The 12,657-nt window shown below is 49.0% G+C and overlaps 2 protein-coding genes across 5 annotated transcripts in view; one reads left to right on the forward strand and one right to left on the reverse strand.

The window, feature by feature from the left end:
- The window catches only part of AGRP (agouti related neuropeptide), a 58,385-nt gene extending 46,548 nt beyond the window's left edge, over positions 1-11,837 (reverse strand). The window contains exon 1 of the mRNA XM_090259574.1: positions 11,640-11,837. The gene's annotated coding sequence lies outside the window, so the exon portion shown is untranslated. The remainder of the gene's footprint in view (positions 1-11,639) is intronic.
- CTCF (CCCTC-binding factor) overlaps positions 10,910-12,657 on the forward strand; it is a 47,989-nt gene continuing 46,241 nt past the window's right edge. For 2 of the 4 annotated variants that reach the window (XM_090259570.1, XM_090259571.1), the window contains exon 1: positions 10,910-11,103. The gene's annotated coding sequence lies outside the window, so the exon portion shown is untranslated. Of the gene's footprint in view, positions 11,104-11,514; positions 11,916-12,657 lie in introns of those variants that run through there. The other 2 variants (XM_090259573.1, XM_090259572.1) reach the window with 2 other exon arrangements.

Here is a 12,657-nt window from a genome sequence, read left to right on the forward strand (position 1 = left end):
GCCCAGAACGTCAAGTGTGTTAGCCCCAGAAAGTTAAAGAGTTCTATGGGAGGAACTCGAGGGTGGGGTGAGATTTCACGATGGCAGGCCTGTTCTAAGGAGGGCCCCACACCCAAGGCTTGAGAAATTGGCCCTCCACCCTTTCCCTCTCACTCCAAAGCTTTCATTATCCAGGGGCAAGGGAGACAGTGCACAGGCAGGGCCTTCCCCACTCCGAGTCCACTCTGGTGGCCCAGTGCCTGTGGTGGTAAGAGCAATGTGACACACCGGGGAAAAGTGCACCTGCACTCAGGAAGAACCAATGAGGTGCCAACAGTCCCTCCTGGGTGGGGGTGGGGTTTACCCGAATCCCCAGGGAGCCCTGCCCCCCAGTGTTTTAGAGTTGTGTATAAAGAGGTTTTGCTGGCCCTTAACCATCTGCTGGGGAAGCCAAGCTGAGCAGAAAAAAAAAAAGAAGAAAAAAAAAAAAAAAAAAAAAAAAACGGCAACAGGAAGGAGCACAGGAAACACCTGTGTGTGGATGCAGGTGCCTCATTCCAGACGGGTGGGGTTGTGGGCAGGCAGGCAGCCCTTAGCACACTGGCACAGCTCTGGGCTCTCTCTGTAACTGAAGCGTGTCATGGGAAGGATGGTGGTATGCAGTTCAGTTTTTTTGGGTGGCAGGCTGGGGTGGCAGAGGGTGAAGAAGGCAAATAAATGCTAGAGACCAAACCAGCACCTAAAGCTGGCCACAGTTTGGGCCTGCCCTAAGGTCCCCTGCAGGAGGATTGCAGTCCAAAACCAACCCTAGGAGCCCCTGGGGCCCCACAAGAGGCCCACTGATAGGGCAAGACTGTCCACTTGCATCCAAAGCATAGCCTGTGTGGTGGGGAAAGAGGAAGTAAACACTGGCTGATCAGGTCCTGGGAAAGTGCAGGCGGGTGACTGGGCCGGCACGAGCTCACACAGTTCAATCCACAGGAGAAGACAGCCTAGGCCAGAAATGTAGGATGGAAAAATTATCCCAGTTGGGGGTCAACTGGGACTGTCACTGAAAATCCGAGTGGCCCTGCATCACTGCCAATGTTGGAAATGGATAGGGCCCCTAACTTTCTGTCCCCTATAAAGAGGATTCTAAGGTCACAGCCTACTAGCTAAGGGTGAATGTGAGGGTCAGGGTGGGTGCTGTGAGCACACCTGGGTACAGGTAAAGGACTGTCAAAGCCAAGACAGAAAGAGCCTTAGTGCTTTGCCCCATCAAGCCTTCCTGCCTTAGAGCAGGGCGAATCAACCACTAAATGACCACTCAACCCCTTCTTCCATCAGTGACTTGAAGTCAGGCTAATGGCTTCCTACACCCAGGCCCATGCCCACATCTGTGAGATGGTAGAGGGCAGAGTCCTTGTCCACACTCCTGTGCAGCCTCCCCTCCTCCAACACACAGCCTCACAGGTGCCTCCCACAGGTCTTCCCAGCACTCCCCTACTTCCTACCCTGAGGTCATACAGGTTCAGGGAGGCATTGGTTCCTGCTGCCCCACACTCCAGACAGCCAGGAGCCTGCTGCCCCAGCAGATGGGAAGTTGATGATACCATCTGGAGTCAAAGGCAGCAGGGCAGGGAAAGCCTGTGCCCACCTGTCCTGTGTGGCCTGTGCAAGCCTCTGGGATGGAGGGGCAGAGGGGAACAGAAGGAAGTGGGCCTCCAAGGCATCTGACACACTGGGGAGTATCCCATCAATCAAGCCCATCAAGGCCACAGCCATGCCTTGGTCACCATCCTTAGGGCTCTTCCTGGACGGAAACTGATAAGCACAGACTGCAAAAAAAGGAGCCAGGCTGAGGTGGTCCAGGATCCGATTTATTGTGTTGGTCACTGGCTGCTCCCCCTGCAATCCCCTCCTTCCCTCTTACCCTCCTCCAACCTTACCTTTCCTCCTGTCTCCCACTCCTCTTCCTCATGTATTCAAAGCTGCAGAGAACCAAAAAAAAAAAAAAAGAAAGAAAAAAAAAACACGCATGTTTGTGAAGGCAAAAAAGCAGATGGGCTGGCACATGGGAAGCGGACTGCTTCTATGTCGCACCCACAGAGCGGGGGTGCCTTTCTTAAATGTGTTTCTATGCCTGGTGTGTGGGTACAATTTGCTGAACCCGAGGCATACGACACATTCCCTCCTTTCCTTCCATACGCACTCTGCCCCCCTGCCAGCTCTGGAGTGTCCTATTCAGGCCATACATCCCCCATGGACAGAAAGCTTGACTGCTGGACCTGGCTCCTTTGGGCCCGGATAATACAGGACGGCGACCTCGGGAAGGACTCCAGGGCCTATAAAACTGCTAAGGACCAGCAATCTATCCTTAAGGAGATAAGACTGTCAGTGGCCTACAAGAAAGGGGCCTCTTGTTTCAGAAGGCTGTAATGGGGTGATGGCCGTGGTTTAAGTTTGATGTCAACAATCAAGTCTCACTTGTCTCTGAATACACCCAGGACATATGGGCCCTCAATAAATGCTGACTTCCAGCAGCTGAATAAACAGATGAATTGCTGTAGCTAACACCTACGTTTCTAGCTATTTCCTCTGAATCTCCTTAAAACCTCCGCCTCCATCTCCTCAAGCATCACCTTACAAATATCACTCCAGAGGATTCCATTCCAGGCCTTTTCTCCTTGCTCTTGACACGTGCTCCCTGAACCACCTCACGCATTCCATCTATATATGCTGAGGCCGTGTGCCAGCGGTTACATGGCACAGCTCCGAGCTCTCTGTGACTGACAGGTGTCATGGGAAGGATGGTGGTGTGCAGTTCAGTTTTTTGGGGTCCTCCAGACCCCCATATCCAGCCGCTGATGGACTGGACATCTCCTTTTGAACAGCATGCTCCAAATCCCACTCAACATCTCCAAATCTGTTTCTTCTCCAGGGCTCTTGGGGTTAGCAACTACCCAGGTACCCAAGCCACAGAACTCAGCCTCATCTTTGACTTTTACTTCTGTCCCCTAATCCCAACCATCAGAACCCTCTCACCTGAATGCCCCAAATTTATCCCCCCCCCAAACACACCCTTTTCCATTCCTCTCTCTAAAATCAATAAACATATCCTCGGGTTAAGAGTAATGAGAAAAAGATAAAGAAAAAATGCCCTAAATATTTCTAAATTCTATCCACTGCTCTCTATTCCCATTGACACCACTCAGATTCAGGACACATTGACCTCTCATGGAGACACTAAAACTGCCCCCTCATAAGCTTCCTGCCCCTTGTCCTGCCCCTCTTCCATCCATTCTCCACAGTGAATCAGAGTGATATCTAAAACATAAATCCACCACTACAGGCTCTCCGTTAGGGAAAACCCCATCCCCCTCAACCTGGCTCACAAAGCCCTTTGAGTCAGTTCCCCTCCCCACCTTTCCTTCTCGCTCTGCACTGAAGCCTCACCGTGTGCTTGCAGGGCTCGCTTGCTTAACCATGGTACACTCCTCCTACCCCTCATCGTGTCTCGCAATAATGCCTGTTCACCTGACAGGCTTCAACCTAGACATCACGGACTTCTTCAGGAAGCTGCCCCTCCACTACCCCCTTGTCACAGGAGCCTGCACTTCCCTAACAGAATACTAATCACACCCTACTTCAACTGTTCCTTCACTTCGTACCCCTCCATGTACAGGGTGGGGCAAAAGTAGGTTTACAGTTGTGAGTACATGCAACACAGAGCATATTCTTGTATTATACTTATTACCATATTATTTTCCATACAAGCAACTGTAGACCTACTTATGCCCTACCCTATATATATCCATAAGTATTTGCTGACTATTCTAGGTTACAGGCACCACCCAAGTCCCTTATGGAGGTTGGTCCAAATTTGTTTTACTTGTTTTTAAACAGCTTTACTGAGATTTAGTCCACATACCATGCAATTCACCCACTTAAAACATACAGTTCAATGGCTTTTAGCGTATTCACAGAATTGAGCAATTATCACCACCATAAATTTTAGAGCATTTTTCATCAACCCCAAAAGAAATTGCACCCCTTAGCTATCATCCCCGGGCCTTCACCTCTCCATAGCCCCATCCCCATCCTGAGGGAACCACTAATCTACTTTCTGTCTCTATAGATTTGCCTATTCTAGATATTTCTTATAAATGAAATATGGTTTGGTCTTTCCAACTTACCCACTTCTAAGATTCACCTGAGAACTTCCCTGGAGATTCAAATTCAGAGGTCTGGGGTGGGGCCAGGGAATCTGTATTCTTAACACATGTTCCAGGCAATTCTCTATTTAATTAGGTTGCGTCTGTCTTTACTATCCTCAGCAACCAAGGCCAAATACACAGTGGGTGATCAAGATTAGCTTTTGATGTATACCTCTAAAACGTGTATCTAGCTCTCGGCTCCTTATTCAGCTCCCTAAGTGATGTCTTGGTCTTATCTCAAACACAACCTGAAAGCATTTCAAGCATGTTCAAAGCAGAAAAAGCCTGGACACTCAAAATGTTCCCCACAGTCCCCCATAAAGTACAGCTCTCTAGAACGCACTTGCACAACTGGGATCCCAGCTAAGGAAGGGAAGGGAAGCCTGATGGGGGCACAATATAGAGAGGGAGAGGGGTCAGACTGGTGGAGGAGGTAAGCAAATTGAATCCACATGGGTAAGAGGGGACAGTTAGAAACGAAGGTAAAGAGGTGATCAGGGACTTGGTCACAGAGGCCTTCTGGAGAAGCTGAGGAGTTTGGAATTTACTGCCAGGGCACTGAGCCAGCCTGGAGCCTGAAGCAGGGGAATGTTGTGATCACATCTCTACTTTGGAGAGGTCACTTAGGCAAGAAGTGGAGGCAAGAAGACACTGTGATGAGTCCAAAGTTCTGGTCAGGAGAAGTGATAGGAATCTGGGCCAGGGTACAGGCAGTGGGGATGGGCAGGTTAGCATGAAGAAATGTTCTGAAGGCAGAATAGACAGGATTTGGTGATTGACAGGATGTAGGAGATGAAAGAATGAAGCCCAGGTTTCTGGCCTATATGATGAATGGATGGATGGATGGATGGATGGATGGATGGATGGATGGTAGCATTTTTCATTGAAAAGGGGGAGCCTTAGAGAAACAGGTTAGGAGGAGAGTAACAAGGCCATAAGGGTGGCCTGGGAGCCATCCAGGAGGAAGTATCCAGAACAAAGTTGGATATGTAGATCTCGGGCAAGAGGAAAGGACTGTAAGCTAGAGGCAGAAGTTGGAGTCATTCTTGCTTTACTGAAAAGTCTCAGGACTACTGCGATGTCCAGTGACCAACTGTTCCTCCCACACCTGCAGTCCATACCTTTTACTTGCCTTTCCATCCTTGACTTTTACCTACTAATGCTCATGAGATTTAATGTGGCCTTCCCAGACTAGTATAAGGCAAAATATAAGGCACTTAAGGACATCTTCTATCTCCAGAATTACCTGGCCTCAAGCATAGACCTAGGTCTCGGTTTCTCGGACATACTTGTAGATTAATGTCATTACTCCAAATACCTCTGCTATCTGCCTTCCAAGGGCCTGAAATTTTCATCATTAAAGGCCTTCCTTTGGGTTAAGGGAGTAGTGTCCAACTTATTTTAGGGGCAGGAATCACTTTTCTCCCTAAACAAATCATAAAATTTGGAGAAGTAGGGGAGGGGGAGGAAGCGGAGGCCCAGAACCTGTCTGCTAGACCTCCCTTCCCTTCCCCTTCCAAAGCAGCCTCTGAGCTAAAGAATTACATCCAGAGGATGGCTAGAAATGTATCTGAGAGTGAAGACCTCTGGGTAGCCAGTGAAAACAACAGGAAGAGAGAAGGTGGGGATGGCAAGTCTGAGTACTCATTCTGGTTTTACCAAGAAGTTATTGGATGACTCTGAGAAAGTATTCATTTCTTGAGTTTGGGACAAAACTGTCTGGCTCTTCAAACAGAGCTGTGGACATCAATAAAAAGGGCATGCATGAAAAGGTGTTTTGTAAAATGAGATAATTAAAGAATGATCAATGCCTGTCTGAAAAATGCAAGTAAGAGCACAAACTATAGGGATATAGGTCTAAGTAAGGTCATTTAGACTTTAGAAAGCAGTAATTTGAGCTGAGAGGTAAAAAATAAATATGGCTTTTACCGGGATCCGAAGAAAGCAGACATCAATAAGGAAAAACATTCCTGTGATCTGGGTAGAAGGTGATATAGAAGGGCAGCTCTTTAAAATGTTAGGAGAAAGTGGTTAGCCCTGGCAGTTGACATTGAAAGCCTAGTCAAATGGTGTGGGATGACTTGCTGTCCCCCTAACACTCTTGTGACCTTTTATATCCTTGATTATGATTCTTCACCATAATATACCTTTGCCTTGCTTGTTAATGCTCAGCTAAAACAATGATTTGCTCCTTTATCTATTGGTCCATTTCTTCCCATAACAATTATTGCATTAATTGTTTTTGTCGCTTTCTAACAAATCTGACCAGTTAAACTTTTGAGTTCAATGGCAGGAAACACATCTTGGGTCATCTTTGTATCCCCAGGGCCTAGAACAGGGAGTTGAATACAGTAGGTGCTCACTAAATGCTTACTGAATTGGATTACAACTCACACATGTCCCCAATAGATACACAGGCATCAGGAGTATTCAGGTGTACGTTTAGGTCCTATCCCCAAAGTGGGCAGGAAGATTCTTGCCCACTGTTACTTCATCTCTCCTTCATTTGTTTCTCTTGCTTAAAGAGTTATTATAGCCTTGGCTGGTATGGCTCAGTGGATTGAGCGCCAGCCAGAGAACTGAAGGGTCAAGGTTCGATTCCCAGTCAGGGCACATACCTGGGTTGCATGCCCAGCTTGGGGCGTGGGAGAGAAAATGGCACATTGATGTTTCTCTCCCTCTCTTTCTCCTTCCCTTCCCCTCTCTCTAAAAATAAATCAATAAAATCTTTTTTTAAAACGTTATTACAGAAAAACACAAATGATCATGATTATAGCAAGCTTTATGGGTCAACTTTTGGGCAACTTGTGGAAATAGAATCATTCTTCTGAGAATTAGAGCACAAAGTACACCTTCCCCAGAAAGAATGGCTCCCAGGCCAAGGAAAGCTTAGGCAGTAATTGATTCTATTAATGAATCTAGAAAGATCATATCTATCAGGAGTAGATTTGGGAGTGAGGGTAGGTAACAAGAAGCATAAAAATAAAAGAAATAACAACACTGTACATTTATTATATGATTACTGGTGCCTAGGATAATGCGAAAAGCTTTACTTGCATAGTCTCTAATTCTTACCACTGTGTGAAGTAATTATCATCCTATCTTATCAAGAAGAAACCTACAGTTTAGTTGTTACTAATTCACCCAAGATCACATGGCCTGTAAGGAGCCAAGACAAGACTCAAATGCTGGACAATCTGACTTCAGCATCCAGTTATATAACATTTAAGTTATATAACTAACATCTCAATCTAATTAACTGTTCACCAAAGTTTCTAGTAATTTGGCTTCCCAGGAGGCTCTCCAGTGGAGCAAGAACACATCTTTCGCCAGCATGAAAGCACTGGTCCACCTGCAACTTAGTAAAACAGCACTCTGCTCATTCACCAAGTTCCTATGAACCTAACGAGTGCTTAAGGAAGGAATCCACTCTTAGGATACAGACTACAATTCTGGTCCTCTCTGCAAGGCTTAGGGCCGGATCCTGGAACATGGTGACTTCACGAATGCCATGTGGTAAGCTGAGAGCCTTCTGCTGATAGTGCCCTCAACTCTTACGGACCATAAACCTAAGAGACAGTCCATGGGACGAACACTTCTCCTTAGATCATTGAGTGGCATTACTTTTAGTTAAAGATTTTATTTATTTATTTTTAGAGAGAGGGGGAGTGAGGGAGAGAAACATCAATGTGTGGTTGCCTCTCACATGCCTCCAACTGGGGACCTGGTCTGCAACCCAGGTATGTGCCCTGACTGGGAATTGAACCGACGACCCTTTGGTTTGCAGGTCGCCACTCAGTCCACTGAGCCACACCAGCCAAAACTCATTGAGTGGTTTTAAATCACCAAAGTACTCACTGGTGAGGTAGTCTGGTGTAGTACTGCAGGGAACAAACCTGTCCTTAATTTTATCATCCTATCATATCAACCTCTCATATTACTTTTCCCTCTCTGCTTGTTTCTGTCCAGCCTGAAACATCCTATCTTTTTGGCTTGGCTATCCGTTCCTTAGCCGATTCCACGAAGTAGGACACATCAGTTTCCTACAAGTGATCCTTCCTAGTGATCCTCAGCATTTTCTCAGCCCTGTGTCAGAGCAGCACATTGGATCTTTGTCTTCAGTAAGCAGGCTCCAAGGCCACTTAGACTCCATTCCTGGCTTCTAAGTGATGACTCAGAGGTCATATAGTTGTAATTATAGTTGATATAACATAAATACAGTCTCAGTTGCTATAACAAAATACCACTGACTGGTTGCTTTATAAACAGCAGAAATTTATTGCTTATAGTTCTGGAGGCTGGGAAGACTGAGGTCAAAACACCAACATGGTCACATTCTGGTGAAGGCCCTCTTCCTGGTTCATAGCCGGTTCCTTCTTGTTTGTGACTCCACATGGTGAAAGGGGCTAGGGATCTCTCTGAAGCCTCTTTTAAAAGGCACTAATCACATCTATGAGGGTTCTACCCTCATGACTTAAGCACGTCCCAACAGCTCCACCTACTAATACCATCACATCTGGCATTAAAATTTCAACATATGATCTTTGAAGGCAATACAAATATTCTGACCAAAGCAATTATAACTGTAAACATAGCTGAGGTTTTTTTCCCATCTGAATACATTGCCTTGTATTTGTCCACATTAAAGCCTTAGAAGATGGTTTGAACTAAAGCCTTAGAGAAAGTGAATTAATCAGATTATTAAAGATACTAGAAAGAATAAGAAGCTAACAATTTAAGTGCAAGCCAGCTTGTTGTTTCTAGTACATAGTTCATAAAGGCTACCAGGAGTTTTGGGGGTAAAGGGCTGAAGAATATGAACAATGCAAATACTCCAGAGGTTATTTTCCTCTAAGTTTCCCTTTTCTTTATGTTTGAGTCTTTTTATAATTTCTTTTTTTTAGAGCGCGAGAGGAAACATCAATTTGTTGTATGATCTTTACCTTAGTTACCCTGATTATCAGTGGAAGCATCCAGTTTCCTTATATCGTTTCATGGATTTCACTCCTACACAGGTCAAGTAAGCCTCTCTACTGTATCCCTCCCAATGGCACAAAAACATGCTCTAGAACCCTACCATCTTTTCAAACATCTCCTCTCTTGATCCCATATGCTCCTAGTTATCCCTAAATTTCTTTGCTCCATTCACAGAAAAACTTCTCTTACGTTGTCTACCTGTGCAGTCTCGTATTTCCTCACTGTCCCGTTCATTCTTCATCCCATTGTAATCATGTCCAGACTTCTGATTTACCAACACCAAGCAAGCCAAGGCCACCAATATTCTTCAGTGATCTCCAAGGTGACCAATCCAAACCATGTCTCCATCCCAAGTATCCTTCTCAGCAGCACTAGACACAACCAACCACACCCCTCCTACCTGAAACCTTCTCAGCCCTTAAAGTTCACAGCTCAACACGTGGATTTCCTTCTGCCTTCCTGGCTGCACCTTCTCCATCTCCATTACCCTCTCTCTGAATGCTGGAGTGCCTAGTATTTGGCACCTGAATTTCTCTTCACTCTTTCCCTTAAGTCAGATTAAACCACATGTGTGGTTTAGGCAGCTCGTGCAGTTTAAAAAATTTATTTGCCAACGTCTAAATATCTGGACATTTTCCATTTTAAAAAAAATCCAGATTTCTGATTACCTTAAAAAAAAAAAAAAAACCTGTCAATATCGGGGCAGTATTCTAGTAATAGAAAAAATGGAGCAGACCCTGTCCCCTTAAAGTTAGGCTCGTTTGTTATCCACATCTAAGGGAGTTGAGAATACAATCCCGAGTCAGATTCTCAAAAGTACCAAAGGCTCTCCTCCCGGAGCCACCAGAATATCCAGTCTTCAGTCAACTTTATCGCCGGTTGGGTCAAGTCCGCAGGTGCATCCTGGGGAGCGAGAGGGGCGACCGCACTCTGAGCGGCTGAAAGACTCCGCCCACAGAAAATATAACAGCCCTCGGGGCTAAGACAAGAAACATACATTTTGAAATACAGAATTACAGCGCGCCAAATACACAAAGTCCTTTAGGCCAAAGACGACTGCTATAATCGTGTAAAAGCATCAAGTCTGGTCCTCCGCTGCCGTCTCCGGGCTGAGGTGGCCTGGGGACAGGAGGAAGCCCTCTTCTAGGGCAAAAGCTGCTGGTAAAAAACAGCTCTTCTCGCTGTCGCTCGCGGACGTTGAATTGTTTCTGAGATCAGAACTCACAAGGACCCGACAGCCCTTACTTTGGCGGGATGCGGTGCGGCGCTCAGAGGGTGGGGCGGACCAGGCTAGGGTGGAGACTGGGGCGGGGCCTAGCCCCAGATCCGCCTCTGCCCCGCCACCTAGCCCCACAAGGGCTAGCCCCAAGCACCCTACAGCCCCTTTACGAGTTCAGAGCAAGAGACTGCGACTAAACAACCAGATTAAGCGGCCCCAGGATTTCGGACTGCCTAGAGGCGGCGACCTCCGCCCAAGAAGCCCCACCCAGCGGGAGTACGGACGTCGCGGTGCCCGCGGAACCCACGCGCGGCCGTGGGGGAGCGCGGGAGGGCGCGTGCGGCGTGACGTGACTCGCGGCGCGTCCCGTTACGCCATCGCGCCCGCTTTTGAAAGTTGGCGCCCGGGGCCGCTTCCCATGCTGCCCTGCGCCAACCCCTCCCCTCACCTTTCCTCCCCCGCCCTCCACTCGTCGCCCGGCCGGCCCCCCCACCCGTCCCTTCCCTTATCAGCACCCGCGGCCCCGGCAGCGCCGACGCAGGCGCACTGCACCGCGCCGCCGCCATTTTGTGTCCGAGCCTGTGGAGTGATTAAACCGTGCGCGGAGCTGCTTCTTTGGCGGCAGCGGCGGTGCGGTGGCCGGTGCGGGTGCGCGGAGCTGGCCGGAGACGCCAGGTGGCCGGAGCGGTGGAGCGGCGGCGGAGCGGGCTCTGCGGGGGGTGTGGCGCGGAGGTAAGGGGGCCCCGGGTGGAGGAGGTTTCGCGGGCCGCCTCTAGGTGTCACGATGGGGCCGCTCCGGTCGGCGCTGGCTGCAGCCCGGCGCCAGCGCCGCCGCCGGGGGGTGTTTGTCTCCCTCTACCGTCCCTGCTGCGGCGCGGCCGCCGCCATTGCCCGTCGCCGCCACGGCCCGGCCAGCCCCCCCTAACACACCCGGCTCGCTAGGCCTTCCTCCTGGCGGCGCGCTAGGCCTCCGGCGGCGACCGCGACAGAGGCCCGCGCGCAAGCGACTCCATTTTCCTTCCTTTGTCTCTGCCCTCGAGACCGGTTCTTGGCTCGACCGATCGCCCGGCCGCGGCCCGCCCTCTGCCCTCCGCCCCACCCGAGGCGGGTGGCTTCAGCCGAGAGGCGATCTCCGCGTCCGCGTTCCTTGAGGGTCCCGACTCTGCCTCCGCGCGCGTAGCGGGGTCTCTGTGCAGTATGGGTGTCGGGCCCTGGCCAACGCCTCTCGGGCTGCCCATCCTCCAGCCCGCCGGGTCCCGGGAACCTACCCGGCCGCCTTGTGAGGCTGCTCGGCGGTCGCTGCCAGTCTGCACGTCGTCGCCGCTGGTCTCCGTCTCCACCGAGTGGCGCAGGCGGCGCTGCTGCGAGCAGAGGGACCCCAGAGCTGCCGAGAGCTCCCTCTGCAAGGCTGGCTGAGCTGCTCGCGCCTCGACGCCGCCTGAGCGGGCGGGGGGACGCGCGCTCGCCGCCCCCGCCGGGCCCCGCTGCGCCCCTAAACTAGCGCCCGGGCTCTTTGTCGGACCCTACCGGTGCGGCTCTCCACGGTGAGCGGAAAAGACACGAGTTACGCACCAAGTAGTTTTTCTGGAGCCAGGGTCGGACTCCCCTTACAGTGAGTGATAGCTTGACTTTGTGCGCTAAGAGATCTCAAAGGCATCAAAACTTAGTTTCACACTAATCTCAAGTGATGTGACAATTTCCTAAGATCGGGATTATGGGCTGGCCAAGTTAGGCAGACTACCCTTGAGTTTCCCTCGTGCTTTAATATGTCTTGACCCTAACTTAGTGCAGTACTTAGTACCTGATGCTCTAGGGCTAGGCGAAGGTAGTTCTCTGGGATTCGGCAACCCGATCTAAAGCTCCAGTAGGGCAGAATGAATTTATTCTTGACTCCACTGGTAATTTGCCCATACGCTGAAATCTGAGGGTTGATGTTGTAATTGAATCTTGGGTCACTTGCTGCAGTTGGTTTATAAATATCTACGCCTAATGTAACTACTATTTAGTAGCAGACTTCCTGTAGCCCTGAGTTCAGAATTAAGTAAACATTCTCATACTTAATCTTCATGCTTGCTTTGAGTTTAGATCAACTAGTGAAGTTAATTCCACGTACCCTATAGGCTGCAAGAAGTTAAACAGGGCACGTATATTAAATTTACTGTGCCCTTAAGACTTCTTGCATCGTTAAAAGGCTTTCTGTGGAATTGTCTTTTTGCTCTTTCCTAAAATACCCTAATATAGTAGGGTACTGCAGTTGATGTGCAGCCACTCTGGTTGCTTTGGGGA

Source organism: Furipterus horrens, unplaced genomic scaffold (genome assembly GCF_987537825.1).
Source record: "Furipterus horrens unplaced genomic scaffold, mFurHor1.1.pri manual_scaffold_13, whole genome shotgun sequence".
Taxonomy (NCBI): domain Eukaryota; kingdom Metazoa; phylum Chordata; class Mammalia; order Chiroptera; family Furipteridae; genus Furipterus; species Furipterus horrens.